General features: G+C 39.6%; 1 protein-coding gene across 4 annotated transcripts in view; it reads right to left on the reverse strand.

The window, feature by feature from the left end:
* The window catches only part of SMAD9 (SMAD family member 9), a 69,553-nt gene that overhangs the window by 31,403 nt on the left and 13,594 nt on the right, over positions 1-24,556 (reverse strand). The gene's annotated exons all lie outside the window — the stretch shown is intronic.

Raw genomic sequence — 24,556 nt, forward strand, 5'->3', positions numbered from 1 at the left:
GATCATCAGGAAGCTCTGTGAAGAGGGGTTATTGGTGGCTCAGACGGTAAAGAACCCGCCTGCCAATGCAGGAGACACGGATTCAATCCCTGGGTTGGGAAAATCCCTTGGAGAAGGAAACGGCAACCCGCTCCAGTGTTCTTGCCTGGGAAATCCCATGGACAGAGGAGCCTAGCGGGCTATTGTCCATGGGGTCTCAAAAGAGTAGGACATGACTTAGCAACTAAACAATAATAACAAAGCTCTGTGAAGAGGATGGCAGTCTGATTACACAAAAATGGATGATATTCAGTAAACATGAAGCAACACATACATCGCTTTATTACTAGCGTAGACTTTAGTTAGCCCTGTATACTGAAAGAGTTAAAGACTCCATAGCTGTTCTTTTTCTCTTGGCAGTTTGACTTACACTCAGTTTTATTTGGAAAGGTTGATTCTGTGGCTTAACAATCATGAATTTATAAAGTATAGTTAAGTCACTGTGTTCGAGCTCTGTTTACTTAATTGAGAGAGGCTGCCTTAAAGCAATCGTTGAAGAGGACGAAGGGCTCTGAGGAGGAGAAGCAACATGATACAGAATAACCTGAACCTCAAAAGAGCTCTGAATTCTGCTTAGTTTTACATAGAATTTTTTTATTAGTAAATCGTGGCATAACTCTTGAAGCTTAGGCCATCAGTAGAAAACTGCTACTTATAAGGATGTTCAGTAGAGTTAAACTAAAAGACCCTTTAAAAAAACTTTTGCTCCAGGAAACAAATCACAGTTCTGCAAACCCGGGTTTGTGGCTGTTGTTTTAACTGCTCTGATCAATTAATGGCCTGGGAAATCAATTTATTGGAACAAATTGCTTTTGTAAAAAAAAAACAGACCTGACTGCAGTGCAGCTAACAAACAAAGAATAGGTATTATTTCATGTAAATGCTTCATTTGGAGGTACGTGTTCTGTGTGCATGTGTGTGTGTGCACGTGCGCGCAAGTATCGAGGGTCACTCTGCAAAATTTGTTTGTTATCGTGGGTTACGGTAGAAAAATGTTTGAAAAGCATTACTCCTAAACAATACATTTCCTCAAGCTATGTCTATTTGAGCTTTACCCTGATGAGTGACTTTCGGGGTCCACCGTCCCTCCTCGTCCCCTGGGGAAATTCCAACTACTCAAGAATCCAGGATCTGGGAACCCTGGCTCTGCAGTCTGATTTCACTGCCACATTTCAAATCTTTATGAATCTCACCATGGCTCCAAAACTATGGTTTTATCGCCACAAGACACAGCTCCTGTTCCATCACACAAAGCCCTTGCCTTCGGGGGGAGGTCCTAAAGAGTCAACTTTAGAATCTCTGAGTAACAAACACCAAATTCATAACAGTGACCTCTGGATAGGGAAGGAAAAGAATACAAAATACCAAAAGGTTATAGTTAAGGAATTAAATTTAATGTTTTACAAAAACCTGTAATGGAAAAGAATCTGGAAAAGAATATATAAAAATAGTTGTTGTTTAGTCACTAAGCTGGGTCTGACTCTGTGACCCCATGGACTGTAGCCTGCCAGGCTCTTCTGGCCATGGGACTTCCCAGGCAAGAATACTGGAGTGGGCTGCCATTTCCTTCTCCAGGAGATCTTCCAGACATAAGGATCGAACCTTCGTCTCCTGAACTGGCAGGTGGATTCTTTACTGCTGAGCCATTATGGAAGCTCATACACACACATACACACATACATATACATATATATGTGCATAACCGAATCACTCTGCTATATACCTGAAACTAACACAACGTCGTGAATCAAACGTCAATAAAAAATTTTAATAGAAACACAAAGTAAATTGAAAATACATAAATTCAGGTTCTGTTTAAGAAAAGTTAAGGTCTAATAAAGCTGATTGGTGGGTCCACAGATGTTCAAAATATGATTCTCTACACTTGTTTGATATATATATTTTTAATAGGAAAACTTAAGTGCAAAAAAACATATCAAACTTGGACTCTCAGTAACAAAGGCTTCGGATTCCTGTCAGTGTTCAGTTCAGTTCAGTCGCTCAGTCGTGTCCGACTCTTTGTGACCCCATGAATCACAGCACACCAGGCCTCCCTGTCCATCACCAACTCCCGGAGTTCACCCAAACTCATGTCCATCGAGTCAGTGATGCCATCCAGCCATCTCATTCTCTGTTGTCCCGTCTCCTCCCGCCCCCAATCCCTCCCAGCATCATAGTCTTTTCCAGTGAGTCAACTCTTCACATAAGGTGGCCAAAGTATTGGAGTTTCAGCTTTAGCATCAGTCCTTCTAATGAACACCCAGGATTGATCTCCTTTAGAATGGACTGGTTGGATCTCCTTGCAGTCCAAGGGACTCTCAAGAGTCTTCTCCAGCACCACAGTTCAAAAGCATCAATTCTTCAGCGATCAGCTTTCTTCACAGTCCAACTCATCCATACATGACCACTGGAAAAACGATAGCCTTGACTAGATGGACCTTGGTTGGCAAAGTAATGTCTCTGCTTTTCAATATGCTATCTAGGTTGGTCATAACTTTCCTTCCAAGGAGTAAGCGTCTTTTTAATTTCATGGCTGCAATCAGCATCCGCAGTGATTTTGGAGCCCCCAAAAATAAAGTCTGACACTGTTTCCCCTGTTTCCCCATCTATTTCCCATGAAGTGATGGGACCAGATGCCATGATCTTAGTTTTCTGAACGTTGAGCTTCAAGCCAACCTTTTCACCCTCCTCTTTCACTTTCATCAAGAGGCTTTTGAGTTTCTCTTCACTTTCTGCCATAAGGGTGGTGTCATCTGCATATATGAGGTTATTGATATTTCTCCTGGCAATCTTGATTCCAGCTTGTGCTTCTTCCAGCCTAGCATTCCTCATGATGTACTCTGCATATAAGTTGAATAAGCAGGGTGACAATATACAGCCTTGACGTACTCCTTTTCCTATTTGGAACCAATCTGTTGTTCCATGTACAGTTCTTACTGTTGCTTCCTGACCTGCATACAGGTTTCTCAAGAGGCAGGTCAGGTGGTCTTGGATTCCCATCTCTTTCAGAACTTTCCACAGTTTATTGTGATCCACACAGTCAAAGGCTTTGGCATAGACAATGAAGCAGAAATAGATGTTTTTCTGGAACTCTCTTGCTTTGTCCATGATCCAGCGGATGTTGGCAATTTGATCTCTGGTGCCTCTGCCTTTTCTAAAACCTGCTTGAACATCTGGGAGTTCACGGTTCACATATTGCTGAAGCCTGGCTTGGAGAATTTTGAGCATGACTTTACTAGCGTGTGAGATGAGTGCAACTGTGCGATAGTTTGAGCATTCTTTGGCATTGCCTTTCTTTGGGATTGAAATGAAGACTGACCTTTTCCAGTCCTGTGGCCACTGCTGAGTTTTCCAAATTTGCTGGTATACTGAGTGAAGCACTTTCACAGCATCATCTTTCAGGATTTGAAATAGCTCACCTGGAATTCCATCACCTACACTAGTTTTTTTTGTAGTGATGCTTTCTAAGGTCCACTTGACTTCACATTCCAAGATGTCTGGCTCTGGATGAGTGATCACGCCATCGTGATTGTCTTGGTCGTGAAGACCTTTTTTGTACAGTTCTTCTGTGTTTTCTTGCAACCTCTTAATATCTTCTGCTTCTGTTAGGTCCATACCATTTCTGTCCTTTATCGAGCCCATCTTTGCATGAAATGTACCCTTGGTATTGCTAATTTTCTTGAGGAGATCTCTAGTCTTTCCCATTCTGTTGTTTTCCTCTATTTCTTTGCATTGATCGCTGAGGAAGGCTTTCCTGTCAATGTTAATAGTTCCTAATTGTCCAGGGGTGCACTTCAGGGTTCCTAAAGGTTACCCCATTCTCATTCCTGTAATACTGTAGCCACTAGTAGAACAAAGGGTCCTTACTTATCTCCAGCTGGTCATCACACTGACATCCACAGTGCAGACCACCCCCACCCTGCCCGAGTCTGTCCAGTCGTGTCAATCTGATTCAAACGGCTTTCTACTGTCAAATAATTTAGGTTCACACAGACTATATGCTCTAACCTAGAGCAAGCTCTAACCTCATGAAAATACCACTGGTCAGACTCATAACACTTTTAGTAATTAACACACAGCATCCTGGGGAGCGATTAAAAAACTGTCACGCAAATAGGAGGGGTGGGGGGCATTACTAAAGCTTGTCCGTATGCCATTCCTATAAGGTACAAAGAAGAATGAAACAGAATAAACTGTGAAGATGAATGTACATGCAGGATTGATACACAAAAACAACCAGATGACTTCTACAAAATATAACAAGAGCTACAGAAGAGAGGCAATAAGTGGCACAGGAGGAAGAATCCTTGGCCCAACTCAGGGGGTTCTGGAAGTTTCCAAAGATGATCTCTCAGCTGCACGAGGAAGGCTTTAAGTCACAGTTAAAAGATAACCTAGCTAGGCAGGTGAGGACAACTTTCTAATAAGCTTTTAGTGGTTAAACGCTCACTGTAAGAAAACTGAAACCCTACCATAGACTGACTGTGTGATCATGAACTAGTCTTGCTTTCTCTCTGGGGCCCATTTCCTCATCTGTGGATCAAGAAGGGCTCAGCCTCATGGGGAGGGTCTGTCTGGACACTTGGTCCCTGATCCCATGGTTGTGGTGTCACAAAACAATCCCCCACATGGATTGTTTTTTTCCCACTTTAAAGTGAAACCAAATGATTTATTTGTGCTAAAGGAATGGAAACATCACATTTCCACAACACAGTTCCAATAGCATGAAGAATATACTTCTTTGTCCACTGCACTTGCTTTTACTGAGCGAAACAAGCCTTCCTTGACACTGATGGGCCACTTGCCTCTACACCTCTATTCTGCCAAGCAATAAAGTATTTTGTGGCCATTATGCCATGATATTACTAAAACGTTCATTTCAAATAGTATTTTGCACCTTTAAATATTTGTTCAAATTCTGTTTTAGAGGAGCGTAAGTATGCGTGAAAAGGGGAAACAGTTACTTTTCTCTCAACTTGGTTGTTGGTGCTATGCTGCTACCACCGTGGAGTCTGAAAGTAAAGCTTTTACCCATGAAGACATATCACATGGACCCGGGCAAAACAACTTCTCTCCATGGTTGTCAAACTGATCCTTTTTATGACAAATGTCATCTACCAATTGCAGCACAGTGCCCACTTTTCTCTCCAGCTTTCTGTTTCTTTCCAGCATTATTTTTATCAGCCCCAGGGAATAAGAGTGAACACATATGCGTAGTGTGATTGGGTCTACCACCATTTTTGGCGCCTGCATCTAGGCGTTCATGAGGCCAGACAACCACAAACGCCATCTGTTGACCATTAGAGCTTTCCTTCTGTGGGTGGAAGGAAAAAAGCAGCGGGGCCATGCCTTCTCCGGTTCACTCGTGGTCCACTTCACGCACTCACAGCACAAAAACAGTACTGTACTCTCTTTTTTCTGGCAACTGAGTTTTACAATAAACCCGAACTGAGTGAGCAAAACAACTTCTCATTTTCAAGTTCTTTAAATAAACAGAACCACTGAAAAGGAAACAGTATGATGGATAGCAAAAAAAAAAAAAACAGGAAAAGATGTTCAACATCACTTATTATTAGAGAAATGCATATCAAAACTACAATGAGGTATCACCTCACACCAGTCAGAATGGACATCATCAAAAAATCTACAAACGACAAAGGCTGGAGAGGATGTGGAGGAAAGGGAACTAACTCTCCTACACTTTTGCGGGGAATGTAAACAGATACAGCCATTACGGAGAATAGAATGTAGATTTCTTAAAAAAAAAAAACCTAGGAATATATCTACCATATGACCCAGAAATTCCACTACTGGGAACATACCCTGAGAAAGCCACAATTCTAAGAGACGCATGTACCCGCAATGTCCACTGCAGCACTACCTACAGTAGCCAGGACATGGAGCAACCTAGATGTATATCTACAGATAAATGGATAAAAAAGATGTGGTGTGTGGAATAATGAGTAATGGAATATTACTCAGCCATAAAAAGGAAACAATTTAAGTCAGCTCTAGTGAGGTGGATGAACCTAGAGTCTGCTATACAGAGTGAAGAAAGTCAGAAAGAGAAAAACAAATTTCATATATTAACGAATACATACGAAATCTAGAAAAACGGTACCGATGAACCTATTTGCAGGGAAGGAATGGAGACGAAGATGTAGAGAACGGACCTGTGGACACAGTGGGGGAAGGAGAGAATGGGATGAATGGAGAAAGTAGCACTGGTATAAATACACTACCTGTGTGTGAAACAGACAGCTGGTGAGAAGCTGCTGTATAACATAGGGAGCCCAGTCTGGTGCTCTGAGATGACACAGAGGGGTGGAGTCAGGGAAGGAGAGGAAGGCTTAAGAGGGAGGGAACAGATTTCCCTGGTGGCTCAGACGGTAAAGAATCTGCCTGCAATGCAGGAGACCAGGGTTCAATTCCTGGGTCTGGAAGACCCCCAGGAGAAGAAAATGGCAACCCACTCCAGTATTCTTGCCTGGAGAATTCCACAGAGAAGCCTGGCAGGTTAAGTACATAGGATCACGAAGAGTTGGACATGAATTAGCAACTAACATTTTCACATGGCTGATTGCGTTGTTGTACAGTAGAAATCAAAACAACACTGTAAAGCAATCTTCCTCCAATTAAAAAATAAATTTAAAAAAAGTGGGGGGAGAAAGAAAGCAGAACTAACCATGTGCACTCACCATGATTTGACTGTACATTATTCCACACTCAGATCTAATTTGGCTGGCTAAAAGTGTGGGAGAAATGAGACTTTTGTTTTTAAGTTGTTGGTTTAAACTGAACTTCTGTTACCAGTTACTCAATCTTATTTCCACTTACTTGGCCTCACTGGAAGATCCAACTGGTGAATTCAATCCTGAAGAAAATAAAATTCAAAAATTACTGCTTAAGGTGGATACCTTGGTTGTCTGCCCTGGAGCATATGGAACTGCTGAACAGTCCCTCAAGGGCAGTGCTTCTTGGTCAGTCCAGACAAGAAAAGTCTTTATCACCGACCAGGCTGTGCACTCCCGTCGACCCAGGGTGTCCATGCTGCAAGGGCCACTCCAGAAACTACCAGGACAGAACGTTGTTAATTCATATTTGTTTTGTTTTTTAATTTCTCAACCTTATCAATTTTTAGGGGTTTTGAAGAAGCCTGTTTTTATTTTCTAAAAATTGAGGCATAATTGCTTTACAATTGTTGTGTTCATTTCTGCTGTACAATGAAGTGAGTCAGCTAAATGTATGCATATATCCCCTCCCTCTTAGACCTCCCTCCCATCCCCACCATCCTACCCATCCAGGTCATCACAGGGTACTGATCAACCTTGTCATTTCTGACCTTCTAATCCACAGCCAGCATGAAGTACACCTTGGTATCCCCTCCATAAAACAGTTTACTATAGAAATTTAGAATCTGAACACACTTTCCAAAAGAACATTTAACCCCCTTGAAGGAACAGACTGTTTCCTTGACTACTTCTATATCACTTTTTTGTATATCAGTAATTAATATGGCTTTGAAAGGGTAAAAAGACACCCCAAAGAACATCCATCTAGAAAATAGTTGGCTGTTATTATTACTATTGGCACATATATATCATCTCAAATTATTGAAGAGAAACCAGACTGAAAACACACACATACACAAATACACAGATTTTATTCAGATTGGTCCACACTTAAACTAGCCTGTCATCCCTACATGTTCCAAATGAATGGCAGTCACAAGTTTGTCTTGTAAGGTATAAGTAACTACCTCATACACAGACCAGTTTAATGTCATTGGATAAACATGCCAGTTGGTGGATAAACATGGAAACGGTGTCATGATTTCACACTCTGGGAAAGAGGTTTTTCTAACCATATTCAGAGACTTCCTCCAAATCTATGAGGGAAGTTTCCATTCACCGGTCCTTAGTGAGCATCCTGAGCCACGGGTAGAAAGCCTCCTTCCCAGAGTGTCAAGGGAAGTTGACAAACATGCATCGTTATAACAAGGGCTCCCAAGGTGGGATTTCAGGGCACCTCTGAAGGGCTTCCCTGGTGGCTCGGCAGTAAAGAATCTGCCTGCCAATGCAGGAGATAAGAGTTTGATCTCTAGGTCGGGAAGATCCCCTGGAAAAGGAAATGGCAACGCACTCCAGTATTCTTGCAGGGAAATCCCATGGACAGAGGACCCTGATGGGCTACAGTCCATGGGATTGGAAAGAGTCAGTCAGACATGACTTAGCGACTAAACAATAACAATAATGGACCTCTGAGGAGCCTCCAGGTGTCTCAGTGGTAAACAATTCACCTACCAATGCAGGAGACACAGGTTCGCTCCCTGGGTTGGGAAGATCCCCTGGAGAAGAAAACAGCAACCCACTCCAGTATTTTTGCCTGGGAAGTCTCATGAATGGAGAAGCCTGGTAGGCTACAGTCCATGCGGTCTCAAGAGAATCAGACATGACTGAGCGACTAAACAATAACAATGGGCCTCAGCCATCAGCTCTTACTGGGAGATACATGCATTTTTCTAGGCAGACAATCCATAGGTAATTTTCTTCAAATTCTTAAAAGAACTTGTGTCCACCAAAAGATTTTCTTTAAAAAAAAAAAAAAAAAAGACCCATTGAATTAGGAGAAAGAGAAGGAGAAAGTATGAGACAGAAGGGGGAAAAGCCGAAGAGACTAAAGAGAACAGCTGACTATTCAAACTAAATTAGGTGCTGGTGGCGGAGGCATGGGGGACAGTCTAGAGGAAGAGGATTCTGAGAAGATGGCAGAGTACGAGGCAACAGGAAACTGTCTCCCCACCGAGACCACTATTACACTAGCAGAATCTGTCTCGTAATTATTTTGGAACTCTGGTCAATTGAAGGCTTGTAACTTCAGGTGAAGTTAGTCAAAAGCTATGGTTTTTCCAGTAGTCCTGTATGGATGCAAGAGTTGGACTATAAAGAAGGCTGAGCCATGAAGAACTGATGCTTTCAAACTGTGGTGCTGGAGAATACTCTCGAGTCCCTTGAACAGAAAGGAGACCAAACCAGTTAATAGTAAAATCAACACTGAATATTTACTGGAAAGAAATCAATGCTGAAACTGAAGCTCCAATACTTTGGCCACAAGATGCAAAGAACCACCTCGTTGGAAAAGACCCTGAAGCTGGGAAAGATTGAGGGCAAGAGGAGAAGGGGACGACAGAGGATGAGATGGTTGGATGGCATCACCGGCTCAACGGACATGAGCAGGAGATAGTGAAGGACAGGGAAGCCTGGTGTGCTGCAGTCCATGGGGTCCCAAGAGTAGGACAGACTGAGTGATTGAACAACAACTCACAGGACCAAATAGGGTTGCAACGAAGTCTCTCTGTGTTACTCAGAGACTAGTCTTAATTCAGACCCAATTCTAACGTGCTTTACTGTGTGTATTAGAATGCTTTGACTAAAATGTCATACAGGCACAAATGTATACTGCATATTACTGACAGTGCAATTCTTTATTTCCTCTCTTCTATATTTGTAACTCTTGGTGTGTTTATAAAACAGTCCACATCCTTAAGTAAAATAGAATCCAGGTCAACTATTTCAATGTGGATGATTTATTACTTACAAATTGAAGATCCTTAGAAATCTATTTTTACTTAACTGTTTATAAACTGGTGAATAACTATTGCCCTTTTAAAAAAGTCAAACTTTCTGTACCTTAGCAACCTCAAAAAGAATAAACAAGATCTTACACAACACAAGGCATCTTAAAGGAGCCCTTACTCCGAGCAATTCTGATCTATGAAAATTTGGGTTTGACGCAAATATAAATTTGGGAGAGTACTTTTCTTACAAAATGAATCATACTAAATGTAAAATTATGACACAATGGACAAAAATCTGATTCACATACAGCTTTTTCAGGAAAAATATCCTTTCAGTCAATACTTACCAAGTTGTCTATGTTGCAGTTCCTTGAATGAACTGTTAAACTTTACTTTTGTAAGTATCTCTGATAGAAACAATCTAGACACCTTAGTAAAATTAAGAGATCTCACATTACATTGCTACTTTTAAAATACACGTCTAACTTTAAAAATCTACTCTGGCCATCTCATTATCGAAACACTTTGGTTAGGAACTAAAGAACACCATTGTTAGCAAACTGCAGAACAAATCAAATTAGCTTTGGGGATGCTTTATCTTCTAAACACTTCGCCCATCAAAACACCAAACATCTTTAAAACTTCAAGAATTTTACAACTGTGCCAGCTTTTTGGGTAAGCAGTATGGTATTATTTTACTGATGCAGTTAATAAACCACTTTTTAAAAATGTTCCCAGTGTGTCCTTCAGAAAACTCTGTTATTCTATCAGATGATATCCACGTAGAATAGCTTAGTTCAAATTCAGAAAACAGATATTTCCCTTTTTCTAAATAGATGTTTTGAAATTGTTTTTCTGGGAAGGAAGTATATTTCTACCTTCTCATTGTTATAGAGTCATCCCAGGACACCCAGATGGCATTCATTTTTTAATCCTGAAGAGTGTTTAGGAACAGAAATCCAACACACGCATCCTCTTTTTCTCCCTCCCTCCCTCCGTCCCTCTTTTACTGTTTGTCAATAAACGCAGTTTGGCCCAAATCCAGGGAATGCGGTGTGGTGAAACAGCAGGAACAGTGCGTGACAGCCACACCACGCACAGCACAGAAACATGTTTTTTCAAAACTTTCCCTATGTTTCATTCAGAAGGTTTCATATGTCAACATACAAGTAATGTGCAAGGAGCTTAATCGAAAAAAGATTTTTCAGCTCATTTCCAAAACTCCGGCCTGTAATTACGGTAAACACACAAGTCACCTTCCCCTTTGCCTCTTCCCACTCTATTCCTCCGAGATGCAGATCGACAGAATGAATGGCCCTTTACCTGTACGACCAAAAGCAACTTACTACCCTCCCTTGTGCTTAGGTGCATTGCTAGAAGTGGGGATTATTTCCAAAAAGCGCTCTAAAATATATGCTGTGAAGCCATCCTGAAATAATTCTCAACATTCCCTTCTCTCTTCCTTCCTTCCTATGAGGTGCAGGTGACTCATGATACTGTATTAGTTTCAGGTGTGCAACAGAATGATCCAATATTTTTATAGATTATACACCATACAAAGTTGTTATAATACCACTGACTACATTCCCTGTGCTGTACATTATATCCAAGTGATTTATTTATTTTATGAATGGTAGGTAGTTTGTACATTTTCATTCATTCTTTGAATCAGTCAACACATCTTTATTGAGCCTCTACAGTGAGATGGGTGCTGTGCTGTGCTAAAACCATATAACAGCTTCCCAGATTTAAAGTCTTCATTACCTAAGGAATTAAAAGAATCCAAGTCAGGAAACCATCCCATTAAACTATTTCAAAATATTTAGAGTTTTAAAAATACAAGGAGGGGAAGGGGATATTTTTGGCTTTGCCAAATGGTTTATGGGAAGGTTTTGCTTTATTTTTATTTTAAACATAGGTGGCAAAAGAGTGATTTTATCATAGAGAGTCTAAAACTCTGGGTCAGCCCAGAAGCAATCTATTTGCTTCAGTGAACCAGGGCCAGGGAGACCCACCATCTGTAACTGGCACCCCCAGGGCAGTTGGACTGTGGTTGGACTGTGGATGGACCGTGAGGCGTGAACTTGAACTGCTCCAACCTGTTACATTTTTCTCCAGGTGGAATCTCTGAAAAGGTAGATATGATGTTACTGAGGAAACGACACCACCTGGAGTCCTAACATTTCTGCACTGTCAATTTCTCTACTCCTTCCACTCCACTGGGCCTCTGTAAACTGCTACTGCCCCACGTTGCAAGCAAGGGCTTCTTTAAATCTACAGCTTGGATTCTCACCATTGAGGAAGAATTCCAGAAACTAAAAACAAAACAAAAAATGGAGTCTGCGCTGGAGTCAAAGTGAACTCACCCATTGTAACAAGCTCTGTTTATTTTCAACCTAGAAAAACTTACACCCAGAAGAATGAGAAGGTGCAAGGCCGTGTTGGGAAAGATTCTGTCAACGATGATGGTCGTATCACTGAAATATATACAAGGTGGCATTATTGGGTGATTAGGCTTAACTGTACCGCTGACTTGAAAGATTAAACTGGAGGGAAGTTTATCTCCTGCTGGAGTCACCTAGGCCAGACAGACATAAGGAAGGTGCCTTACAAGATGACAGGTGATGGCCCATTAACCAAGAGGATAGCTGTGAATAATGAAGTCAATCATTGTGCAGAGCAAAAATTCTCCATTTGTAGATTCTGTCACTGAATCTAGACTAACAAGTAGATTTTTATGTGCCAAGGAGTCATGAAACACAGCAGGAGCCAAGGGGAAGTGCCCCAATGAAAAGAGGCACTCCCCTGGCAAGTGTAAAAACAGCAGGAAAGACATTCTCAACTTTACAAGTGATGACAAGACCCACAAACTAGCTAAACTAGGTTCTTACTAGAAGCCTTAAATGTCAGGTTGGTTCTACAAAAGGACACATTTTGACATAATCAACCAAAACTTTTCATCAAACATCCTGCTTTTACTTAACTGAGCCTCTGAGCTTTAAACTGATATCAAAATCACCGATAAAAATTCGTTTTCAAACGAAGCGTGTCATACTATATCAAGGACAACGTATCTGTTTTCTCAGTCAGTTAAACTGTTACTTAGCAGATAATATCTCAGGGATGCTTAACCTTAAAATAATCAAGCACTGAGGCCACAACCGAGAGAGATTACTATTTGCAAACTTGAGCAGCAAAGCAAACAGAGTAACAAGCAAGATGTACTTTCAAGCAAAGAATATGTGAAGCATTTGCCAAGCAAGATCTCAAAAAGAATACAGAACAACTCAGTGTAGTCCAGTCGTCTAGAAATTCTGGCACTTTATTTGGCTAGAAATTTTTAGTCATAAGATTAGAACATAAGTCAAAATCATTAACATGTTCTCACTTGTTCATTAAGTTAACAGACTTCTTGTTGAAAACCTAACTTTGTTTGAAATACCAAGTGTTGATAAGAAGGTGATTAACATGTTAACTGGCTGTTCGTTAGTTAGTTCAGTCGCTCAGTCGTGTCCGACTCTTTGCGACCCATGAATCACAGCAGGCCAGGCCACCCTGTCCATCACCAGCTCCCGGAGTTCACTCACAAAATAAAAAGTTAAAAAAGAGACGTGATTAACAAAAATTGATAGGAATAGGTTGATCAGCACTTTGGGAACAATTTGCTATCATCTTGTGACACATCTTTAGACCTAGCAACTCTACAACCTGGTATATGTCCTAGACTAGTTTTCAAACCTCAGATAGAAATGGGTAATAAAATCAGTTCACTGGATCTCTATCAGGATTCTAAAAAATATACTGGATTTTTATCAGAACTATTGCTCAGAGTAGGGAAGAACATTATATCTAGAAGTTTGAAGTGACAGGTAGGTACACAGATACACACAGAGAGAGAAGAGAGAGACAGAGCTATCTGTGTGTATTTCCTATTGAGTTATAGTGAAAACCATTTGGAAGCCACCACACTAAGTAACGGCTTTCCAGGTGGTGCTAGTGGTAAAGAATCTGCCTGCCAATGCAGGAGACATGAGACGCAGGTTCGATCCCTGGGTCAGGAAGATCCCCTGGAGGAGGGCATGGCAACCCACTCCAGTATTCTTGCCTGGAGAATCCCATGGACAGGGGAGGCTGGCGGGCTACAGTCCATAGGGTCACACAGAGTTGGAAACGACTGAAGCGATTTAGCACACACGCAGCATGCATGTCCTAAGTGACACTATTGCATATACTATAATATTTATAGTAGCACTATTCAAAACAGCACAAATCTGGAAACAACCCATCCATCAGCTAGGGAACGAACAGATAAACAATGGAATAATCTCACAGTGAAATATCATATAGTCATAAAAATATACTAACTATATTGACAAAAATTAATCTTCCATGTTAAATGGAAAAGCAAATTAGACCCTAAAAGACTAAACAGAGGGTTAAATCATTTTTATAAAGCTGAAAAACAAATGAACAAAATTAAATATCATGGAGATACACACATGTTGTAGAATTGTATTTTAAACATTAAAGCACTGAAAACACAACATTCATGATACTAATACTTGAGGCAGAGGATCAGCACAAGAATTTCCCATCTGCTCTGCCTTGCCCTGCCCTGTGTCTCCTCCTTTCTTCTCTCTTCCTTCCTTTTGATTTTAATTAAGATAGAGAGGGCATTTTGATTTTAAAAACATTTTATGTTCATGAAAAAGAAAAAGAAAAACAAACAACCTAAAAAAAAAACAAAAAATTTTCCTAAAAAGAAAACCCCCAAAAGCCCTGCTTATTCACAGAGAAATGCTGATCACTTGCAAACATTTTTAAGAATTTAAAAATCTTTGTTCTAAATAAAACATGTTTTAAAATAGGGTTAGTTCACATATATGTCTTATATTTTGCCTATTTCAATGAATGAAATATTGTAAGCATTTTCATGTTGGTAAATATTTTGTTTTTAAAGTTTTGTGGTAGTCAGATTAATACTAAGCTTTCAATTTTAATTCTAAGTTGCATGTTTATTTCACTTACAATACTTTCTTGTTCCATAGATTGAAATAAAAGGGGAAAAAAAGAGATTTTGAGCACTCCCTGTACGGATTTTTACAGCTGGTTGTCAACAGTTTCAGAGTAATTGCTAAAACGAAAGCAAACTAAACCCAGAGGCATTTTATTTCTAGTCATACATAAACGAGTCAAGGCTCTTTACAGCTCTAATTATATAAGTTCCTCATTAAGCTATTATTCTTACAAAAGTTAAAACATGGACAAGGTTAAATTTCATTTGGTCATCAACAACAATTTCCAAATCCTCATGCCCTTCCTGGTGTAACTACTATTACCCCTTTGGGCTTATTTTTTAATATTTTCCTCTGTATGTGTATATATAGACAGATCCTCACCAAAAAATACAGTATTCATTTTAATTTTTAAAAACATTTAATCATTCTGCAACTTAAGGGTATTTTCTATGTTGTTGTTCTTGTTGTTTAGTCATTAAGGCGTTTTTGATTCTGCGACCCCATGGGTCCCCATGCTAGTCCCCTCTGTCCATGGAATTTCCCAGACAAGAATACTGGAGTGGGTTGCCATCACCCTCTCCAGGGGATATTTCCAACCCAAGGATCGAAGCCACGTCTCCTGCATTGGCAGGTGGATTCTTTACCTTTGAACCACCAGGGAAGCCCATTTTCTATGTGAGCATTATGTAAATCTACTTCATTCTTTTAAAGTGCTGCATACAGTATTTCATATTAGGACAAAGCCTTTTCCTGCTTAGGTTCAACCTCCCATTCAAAAGAATCTACCACAGGGTGGGAAATCTAAAATACATTCATGTTTATCTGCTTGAAAACTGGCATCAACTTAAAGAATGCAGTATATCTTGAGAGGACGTGAAGTGTTGTCTCACTGTGGTTTTACTGGCATTTCCCTAACAACTAATGATGCTGAGCATCTTTTCCCATGCTTGATGGCCATCTATATTATCTTCTTTGGGAAAAGACTGCTCAAGGCCTTTGCCCATTTTAAAATTGCACTGTGAGTCTTTTTGTGTAGCACTGTAAGAATTCTTTATATAACCTGGATATACAGATACCAAGATACATGATTTGCAAATATTTCTCCCTTTCTGTATATTGTCTTCTTATTTTCAGGATAATGCTCTTTGACGCACAGAAGTTTTTTATTTTGATGACATCCCCTTCATTTACTTTTTCTTTTCTTACTTGTGCTTCTAGTGTCCTATCTAAGAACTTGTTGCCAAATTCAAGGTCATAATTATTTACCCCTATGTTTTTTCCTAAAAGTTTTGTGGTGTTAGCTTTTTAATTTAGGTCTTTGATCATTTTCAGTTAATTCTGTGTAATTTGGATCATTGATCATTTTCAGTTAATTCTGTGTAGTGTGGGACAGGAGTCTAACTTCATTCTTTTGCATGCATATACCCAGTTATCTCGGCACCGTTTGTTGAAGAGATTATTTTTTCCTCATGGAGTGGTCTGTTAACACCGTTGTCAAAAATTCAGCCAGCCATATGTCCACAGATGGTTGGTTTTATTTCAGGGCTTTCAATTTCTATTCCATTGTTCTAACTATCCTTATGCTAATACCACACTATTTTGATTTCTGTAGCTTTGTAATAAGTTTGAGGAAGTATGAGTCCTCCAACTTTGTTGTCCTCTTTCAAGATTGTTTTGTATATTATTGATTTTGTTTATTGTCTTTTTTCTCCCACCACGAATCAGGCTATATTAGGATGTGGATTTTTTGTCCATTTTGTTCACAACTGTACCCCTACTCCTAGAATAGGGCTTAGCATATAGCAGGTGCGAGATGCTGCTGCGCAGTCTCTTCGGTTGTATCTGACTCCTTGCTACCCTATGGACTTTAGCCCACCAGGGCTCCTGTGTCCACGGGATTCTCCAGGCAAGGATACTGGAGTGGGTTGCCATGCCCTTCTCCAGGGGATCTTCCTCACCCAGGAATTGAACCCAGGTTTTCCTCATTGCAGGCAGATTCTTTGCCACTGAGCCACCAGGGAAGCCCATAGCAGGTGCTTAATATGTGGTAAATGGATGACTGGGGTCTTGAGAAGACAGAGTCATCCACAGCTCAGAGAAAATGGTGGAGGTGCAAGGAGAAAAGGAAAAGAGAGGAGGAAAATATGGTTGGACAAATCCTGTCAGAGTTGAAACGGCAGGAAGGTGGGTGGTTGAAGCTTGGGATCCGGTGACAAGGAACACTTTCAAAACCATATTGCCAGGGGTCGCAAGGAGTTGCAGCCATTGTAGTGTGTGTGTGTCAGTCTTTAGTAATTCAAATGTACTAAAGCTAAAAATCATCTTGTTACTATCACATTAACATTTTATATTTTTCAAAAACAAAACATCAGATAAGACAAAGTAGAACAACCATGAATTGCCTTCTCTGAACTGAGAGGAAAAAGAGCTTTTGCATCTTATCTCAGCTGTCTCCATAGCTTTTAGTGTACATAAATAATTATTTTTGATAAGTTAATGTAATTTTACAATCATATCAGAAAACATACACCGCAATGCAAAAGGACCATATTGACCTTTAAAAAAAATTCCGAACAAAATCTTTAGTAAACACATTTATCACATTTAGTTAAATTAAATAAGTGGGCAGTGACATCAGCAAGTCTGAACACTATTGTTACTAATGGGACAGAAGCCAGTGAAGAAACAGCAGAGCTGGGATACACAGTGCAGTTTAAGATAAATGCTTTGGCAATTTTCTTTGATGCTCATTGCTTCCTTTCGCTGGGTAAAAATTTTTAAATGTAAATAATTAAGGAAGTATGAAGAGCCACCACTACTGTTGAATATATATTATGTAAATCGCCACTGAATAATTGCATCTTTCCTACCTAACAGCAAATACTGCTGCTATGAGAGGAAGCAACATACTGCCATTCTAAAAAATTAAGCCATACAGCCCCATCTGTTTCCAGGTTCCAAGACAGCACACCTACCAGTTAATAAAGAACCTATTAACCAGAGGATGCAAACATGCCTCTTATTTAACTTTTTCAAAATCAACAAGGTGTTGCTGATATAATCTGGCAGTGTGTCTGATTTATGAAGGGAGTGAGATACAGAGCTCTTTATCTGACAATGATTTAAAACAATATGTGAAGTATATAAACTGTCACTAAAATGGCACAGCTCTGGGATTTGCCAGGTGCTAATTGCTCTATTCAAAGCCTCAGAGAAAGTGTACAACTGCCCTGGGCAGTCATCCCAGGTTTAATTATGTTCCGGGAGCTTTATTCCCTGGACAGAGGTAACAGTCTGGAGAGAGTTTTGCGTCCACTTGGTCTCCAACTTAGCGACTAAAAGACCACAGGCAATTCACCGCCTCATTTGCAAAACCTACTCCAGGAGGCAATACTGCTATTCACCCCTCAAATTCAGCCCACGTGACTTCCCTGAAAGAATTCTCTTCTCAGTTGCTTGTGCACATTAGTATTTTCACTTGGGATTGTAATGTATTTGTTCATATGTCTCTCTATTAAAGAAGTCTTTTAAAGACAGCGACTATCTTCTTGTTCTCTGTAGTTCCAATCCCTTGCATAAAATCTGCATTGAATACACATTTTATTATTATTTGTGTTAAACGACTGTGTCACCTAGTGCTGGTGCCTGGGAAATAGTAGTTGCTTAATAAGGATGGCATCACCGACTCTATGGACATGAGTTTGAGTGAACTCCGGGAGTTGGTGATGGACAGGGAGGCCTGGCGTGCTGTGATTCATGGGGTCGCAAAGAGTTGGACACGACTGAACGACTGAACTGAACTGAACTGAATAAATATTAATTACTGGAAATTTTGTTTACTAAAAATTCCATTTGTTATCCTCTTTTTATCACGTCCTGCTGTTAGAACTCAACTCAGGCTCTTACTACCCTAGACTAGTAGTTCTCAAGGAGGGGGTGGGGGGATTTTGCCACCACAGGACATCTGGAAATATCTGGAGGCATTTTTGGTTGTCATGACCAGACAGGTGGGAGCAGGTGCCACAGGCATCTAGTAGGTAGAGGTCAAGGGTGATCTAAACGTCCTATAAGCAGAGGACAGCACCCCATACAAGAAGAATTATCCCAGCCCAAAAGGCAACAGAGAGAAGGCTGAGAAAGTCTGCCCTAGACTTTCATTTCTTGACATTGACTCCTGATCATTCTACTCTATTCCTACCCCTTTCTCTCCTCTGTTCTTATAAAAAAATCCCTTTTTTTCTAATTGAAGTATAACTGACATATAACATTATATTAGTTTTGGGAGTGCAATATAATGATTTTGTATTTGTCCATATTGCAAAATAATCAACACAGTAAGTCTAGTTACCATACAGTCACATAATTTTTTTCATGCGATGAAAACTTCAACTCTCTTAGCAACTTGCAAATACGTAGTAAAACACAGTATGATCATGTGTCACCATGCCATACATCACATCCCATGACATTTATTTCATAACTTATACCTTTTGACCTCCTTCACCTATCGTGCCCCTCGCCCACTTCTGGCAACCATCAATCTGTTCTCTGTATCTATGAGCTTGCCTTTTTGTTTTGGGTTTGTTTTTTTTTTCCTTTGATTCCCCATATAAGTGAGACTAAAACTATTGCCCTTATCCTGTTCAAAAGGTCTTACATATTTAAAAAATCTTTATTTTTCAATTAATAGTTGTTGCTGGATTTTCAATAACTTGGTTTAAAATAATTGTCAACATATAATTACATCAAAAGCAGAACTAGAACCAAGTTTTTGAAATTCTTATTTCTAATGCACCTGCTTGACAGCTCTCTTGCTTCAGATGAAAGCTTTTGAGAACACTGAGGGGGAAAAAAAACAGACTCTAGAGGGTGGCGGCTAGTTTTTCTTCAGTGATCCAAATTTCTAGAGCTACAAAGACCAAATGGTCCTTCAAATTTCATTTGCAGGGCAAATGCTGTGTCACTGAATGTCAATCACACCTCAGACTGTTATCCCGCACACTTGCTAGATACTAATCACAGTTTGTTTAAAATTAAGATCTCAGACTAGTGGGTTTTAGAAACAAAGAATTTTTAAAGATATCTGATTTCTGTTACTTCTATGACTGTATGTTATGAAACGCCACAGAATTTTAAATATGGAGAAGTTACATATATGTAGTTTTTTAGACTCTTTCCATTAAAAATCACATTCCATGAAAATCATATATCTGATTAGGAATTCATATCCAGAATACATAAAGAATGCAACAACAAAAAAACCAAACAACTCAATTCAAAGTGGGAAAAGCACTCAAAAAGACCTTTCTCCAAAGAAAATATAGAAGTGGCGAACAAGGCACGACTTAATGAGCACCATGATAAGATGCTCAACATCATTCGTCACGAAGGAAATTCAAATCTAAACCACAATGAGATAGCACTTCATACCCTTTAGGATAGACATTACCAACAAAACAGAAACTAACAGGCATTGGCAAGAATGTGGAAAAAATAGAAACTTTGTACACTGTTGATGGGAATGGAAAATGGTTCAGCTGCTAAGGAAAACAGTTTGTCAGCTCCTCAAAAATTAAACATAGAATTACCATATGACCCAGTAATTGCAATCCAGGTACCTACACAAAGGAACTGAAAACAGGCACTCAGACACTTATTGGTACTCAAACTATTGCTCAGAGCAGCATTAACAGTACTCAAAAGGTGGAATCAACCTAAGAGTCTATCAACAGACGAGTGGATAAACAAACTGTGGCATATATATGTGTGTGTGTGTATATGATGGAATATTATTTGACTTTAAAAGGAAGGGAATTCGGACATACACTACAACATGAATGAAACTTACAGACGTTATGCTAATGAAATGAGCCAGGCACAAAAGGTAAATTTTGTGATTCCACTTACACGAGGAAAATAAAACAGGCAAGCTCGAAGAGGCAGAAAGTAGAACAGAAGTTACACAGACTGAGAGGAAGGGGAAAGGGGAGTTTCTGTTTAATGGGGAGAGTGCTGAACAAACTCCAGTTTGGAAGGATGGCAAAGTCCTGGAGATGGAGAGTGTGGTGACGGCACAATGTGGACGTACTTAACGCCACTGAACTGCATACTTAGAAATGGCTAGAATGGTAAATTTTATGTATATTTTATCAAAGAAAAATCTTATTAAAAATGTTATGATAATTTGCTTCATCACTACCTTCAAGGGATTTTACAAATAAAGTTCAAAATTAGATGGTTTCTTAAAGCTCTAATTTTGAGATGAAAAATAATGTACCATTGCTATACAGAAATCTTGAAAGAAACTAGACTCCCTGGTAACATAAAATGCTGGAAAATATTCATACACAGCCCAGGCCCAACTATGGAGGTTCCTCACCTTTCAATAGCCACACTCACTGCAGGTCAGCTGTAGTTTTGTGCAGTCCTGGCATTCTGCCTGCCTTTCAGATCCTTTTTTCCATTTAATGCTGAATCATATAAACATATCAATTTTCTCTGACAGTGGCAGTTGGGCCTGGGGAGAGGGAAGTACTGTTTTAAAAATAACATTTCTATGCTAAGAATAAGAGGAAAATATGGAAGTATCTCTAGAGAGATAATTTTTTGAAAGGAGATCTACCTTCTCAAAACCAACCAAGGGCAAGTTTACATACCACTAATTGATACTGTGTGAGTGTGTGCTAAGTCACTTCCATCATGTCCGACTCTGCACCCCTATGGACTGCAGTCCACCAGACTCCTCTGTCCATGAGATTCTCCAAGCAAGAAAGCTGGAGTGGGTTCCCATCCCCTCCTCCAAGGGATCTTCCTGACCCAGGGATCGAACCCATGTCTCTTATGTCTCCTGCATTGGCAGGTGGGTTCTTTATAGCTAGCGACACCTGGGAATCCCCTAATTGGTATTACTGAGCTTTATTTTCTTGGAATCAGTTATTCTCATAGTGAAAACTATAAAACTTCTTCACTTATAATAAATTATACAAGCATTCACAGATTCAACAACTGTGAGCGTTTTGAAAGAAAGCAGAAATATGAATTCGTTTTCATGCACTATCACGCCTGACATTTAAAGTTGTATTAAAATCTACTAACATTCCAGAATCTCTATGACTTCAAATCTATTGGGAGGTTCACACGATTTGAAATTCATTCTTCCATAAATTGACTTTATAATCCTTCCTGGAATAGAACTATAATAGAATCTACTGCATGGGAAGATTATTGGGTTAAACAAATTAATCTTATACTACTACACACCTAAGTGGGCTTCCCTGGTGGCTCAATGGTAAAGAATCTGCCTGTCAGTGCAGGTGATGTGGATTTGATCCCTGGGTTGGGAAGGTCCCCTGGAAAAGGAAATGGCTACCCATTCCAGTATTCTTGCCTGGAGAATACTGTGGACAGAGGACCCGTGGACTACAGTCCTTGGGGTTGCAAAAGAGTCTGACGCGACTTAGTAACTAAACCAGAACAAACAACACATCAAATAACAAGAATATTTGAAGTTAAATATATGTATTTTTACTCATCACTGGGTATAGTGTGGCTCAGAGGAAGTGACATAATGACTGCTTGAGCCTCATCTGATAAAAGCCCACAAATATTTCAAAACCTCATAATGCATAAAGCATATAAACAATCTCAATTTAAAATAGAACTCCAACAGCAGCTTGGTTTCTTTTGATATTAATACTGAATTTCACACAAAACAAAGGTCCTAACAAAAAGTGATATATCTCGCTGAAACCAAGATGTGGTTATACCAGGCAGCCTTGTAGTCATGATATGAAGTACTAAGGTAAGCTGATGTCATTTGAACCTAAGCTTAATAAGCCTTTGAGAAGTCTTGATCTATGTTCACTTAAATCCCTGAGACACAGCTCTCTTGGTGTTCAAAGTTTGATTTTTCAGCTAGAATGTCAATGTTGGTTAGAGATCATTTCCTAAATTTCAGACTCAGAATTAGTTTGGAATTGTTGGAGATTTAGAATTATATGTTTTTGAAGGGACAAGATACATTTTTATTGATGCTCTTTGTCATTTCCTTTGGAGATGGAATTATTATTCCATGACTTATTTGGTATTTTATTGATGCCAAATAAAATAAAAGGGAAGTGGAATAGGCATTAGAGCAGCAAAGAGGCATGAAAATGAGTAAAAGAAAACCTCATTCACAATGGAGTCAGGAAGTCTAAGCAGCTTACTTTATACGTACCAGCAAGAAGCTTAGTTTATATATACCAGCAGGAAGAAGGAAGATTTTCTCTTTGCCCAGCAACAAGTCAACCAATGAGAAACTGCTGTAACTCAGCCAATGAGAAGTTGCCACAATCCCAAACTCTTGCTCTCCTCCAATGAACTTTCATTCAAAACAGCCCCTCCCAACTTCCTCATTTCCTCTATAAAAGAATGCTCCTTTCTCTTGGTCTCCAGACTTGCCTACAGTTTTCTATACAGTTTTTTTAAGTTTGTCCTTAATTGCAATTCTTCTGCTATTCCTCAACAAACTTGATTTTGCTGGCTAAGTTACTTACTACCTTTTTGTTTTAAAGGTTAACAGAAGGAATCTAAAGAACATACCTAATTGGCTAAGCCACTTTTAAGGTGGAGTTAGAATGCTATCTGTTTTTCTAGTATTCTGAACATTAAGAGCAAGATCAAACACTTTTAAGAGCAAGCAATTCTCAACATTTATAAGAGAATGTCAACACTACTCTGGGAAGATGATGGCATAAGTTTCTAGCATTCCAACTTATATCCTGTACACTGTCCACATATGGTTGGAAATCAAGTACACCATCCCACAAGTGTGGTATCTTATTATTCAAGTTTGGAAGGGCCCACAATTTAACCAGTGGTTCCACGAACAAGAGGCTACATGATGTAAGCAATTGAAAACACAGTAATTAGTGGGAGAACACTTGAATCTGAATGTTAGCTCCACTGCTAGCTAACTGGGACCTTTAAATAATTAACCACTTTGATCTCATTTTTCTCCTCTGTAAAACTGAAACAATAAGCCTTACCTTTCATACTAAGAGGATGTATGAACAAGAGCAATTTGAAAACTGCAAACTATATAAGGACACTCTTTTCATTATTATATTAACAGTTATACTTCTGCTTATTTTTTCTGCATACTTCATTGTAGAAATAAAAGGTGTCCAAAAAATGGGGGGGGGGGGACAATCTAAGAAATGGATCTGACACAAAGAAATGGAAAAAAGTCGAAAGGAAGATGAATGTTCACATTAAAAAAAATACTATCTCTATTATCTCATATCAGGATTTCATTAGGAATTAAATTTATGGCATTTGGACTTCTCTGGTAATCCAGTGGTTAAGACTTTGTGCTCCCAATGAAGAGGGCCCAGGTTTGATCCCCTGATCAGGGAACTAAGATCCCACATGCTACAACTAAAGATCCCACATTCATCGACTAAGACCCAACACAGCCCACCCCCCAAAAAAAATTATGACATCATTTCCTTCCTGATCAGCTTCAACTGCTACTATTCACCCAGCGAAGTTGGTGGATAGAAATTCTTGAGCCCATAATATATACTTTTTATATAATTCCAGGATCAGAGGGAGAGGGAAGGCAGAAGACAGATGGACCCTGACAGAGATGGAGTGAAATGTGCACAAAATCTGACTATCCAGTAATTGCTTTCGTAAAAAACATAACTGAGAAGCAGCAACAAGCAAAAAAGAGGCCTGCCTGCCAAAACAAATGCGTCATCAAGCCTGCACAAAAAAAGATCATGCAGGATCTATTCGCCACTATTCTCGACCCTGTTTAAACGAGCATGTTTCTAGGACTCCCAAGCTTACAGCGAATCAGAACTGCAAATGGATAAGAGGAGGTGCTACCAGCAGGCAGGACAGCAAAGTGAAATCAAAGCTGGCAGTGTGCCCC

This window comes from Moschus berezovskii, chromosome 13 (assembly GCF_049115385.1).
Source record: "Moschus berezovskii isolate FMDL1 chromosome 13, NW_MosBer_1.0, whole genome shotgun sequence".
Lineage (NCBI taxonomy): Eukaryota > Metazoa > Chordata > Mammalia > Artiodactyla > Moschidae > Moschus > Moschus berezovskii.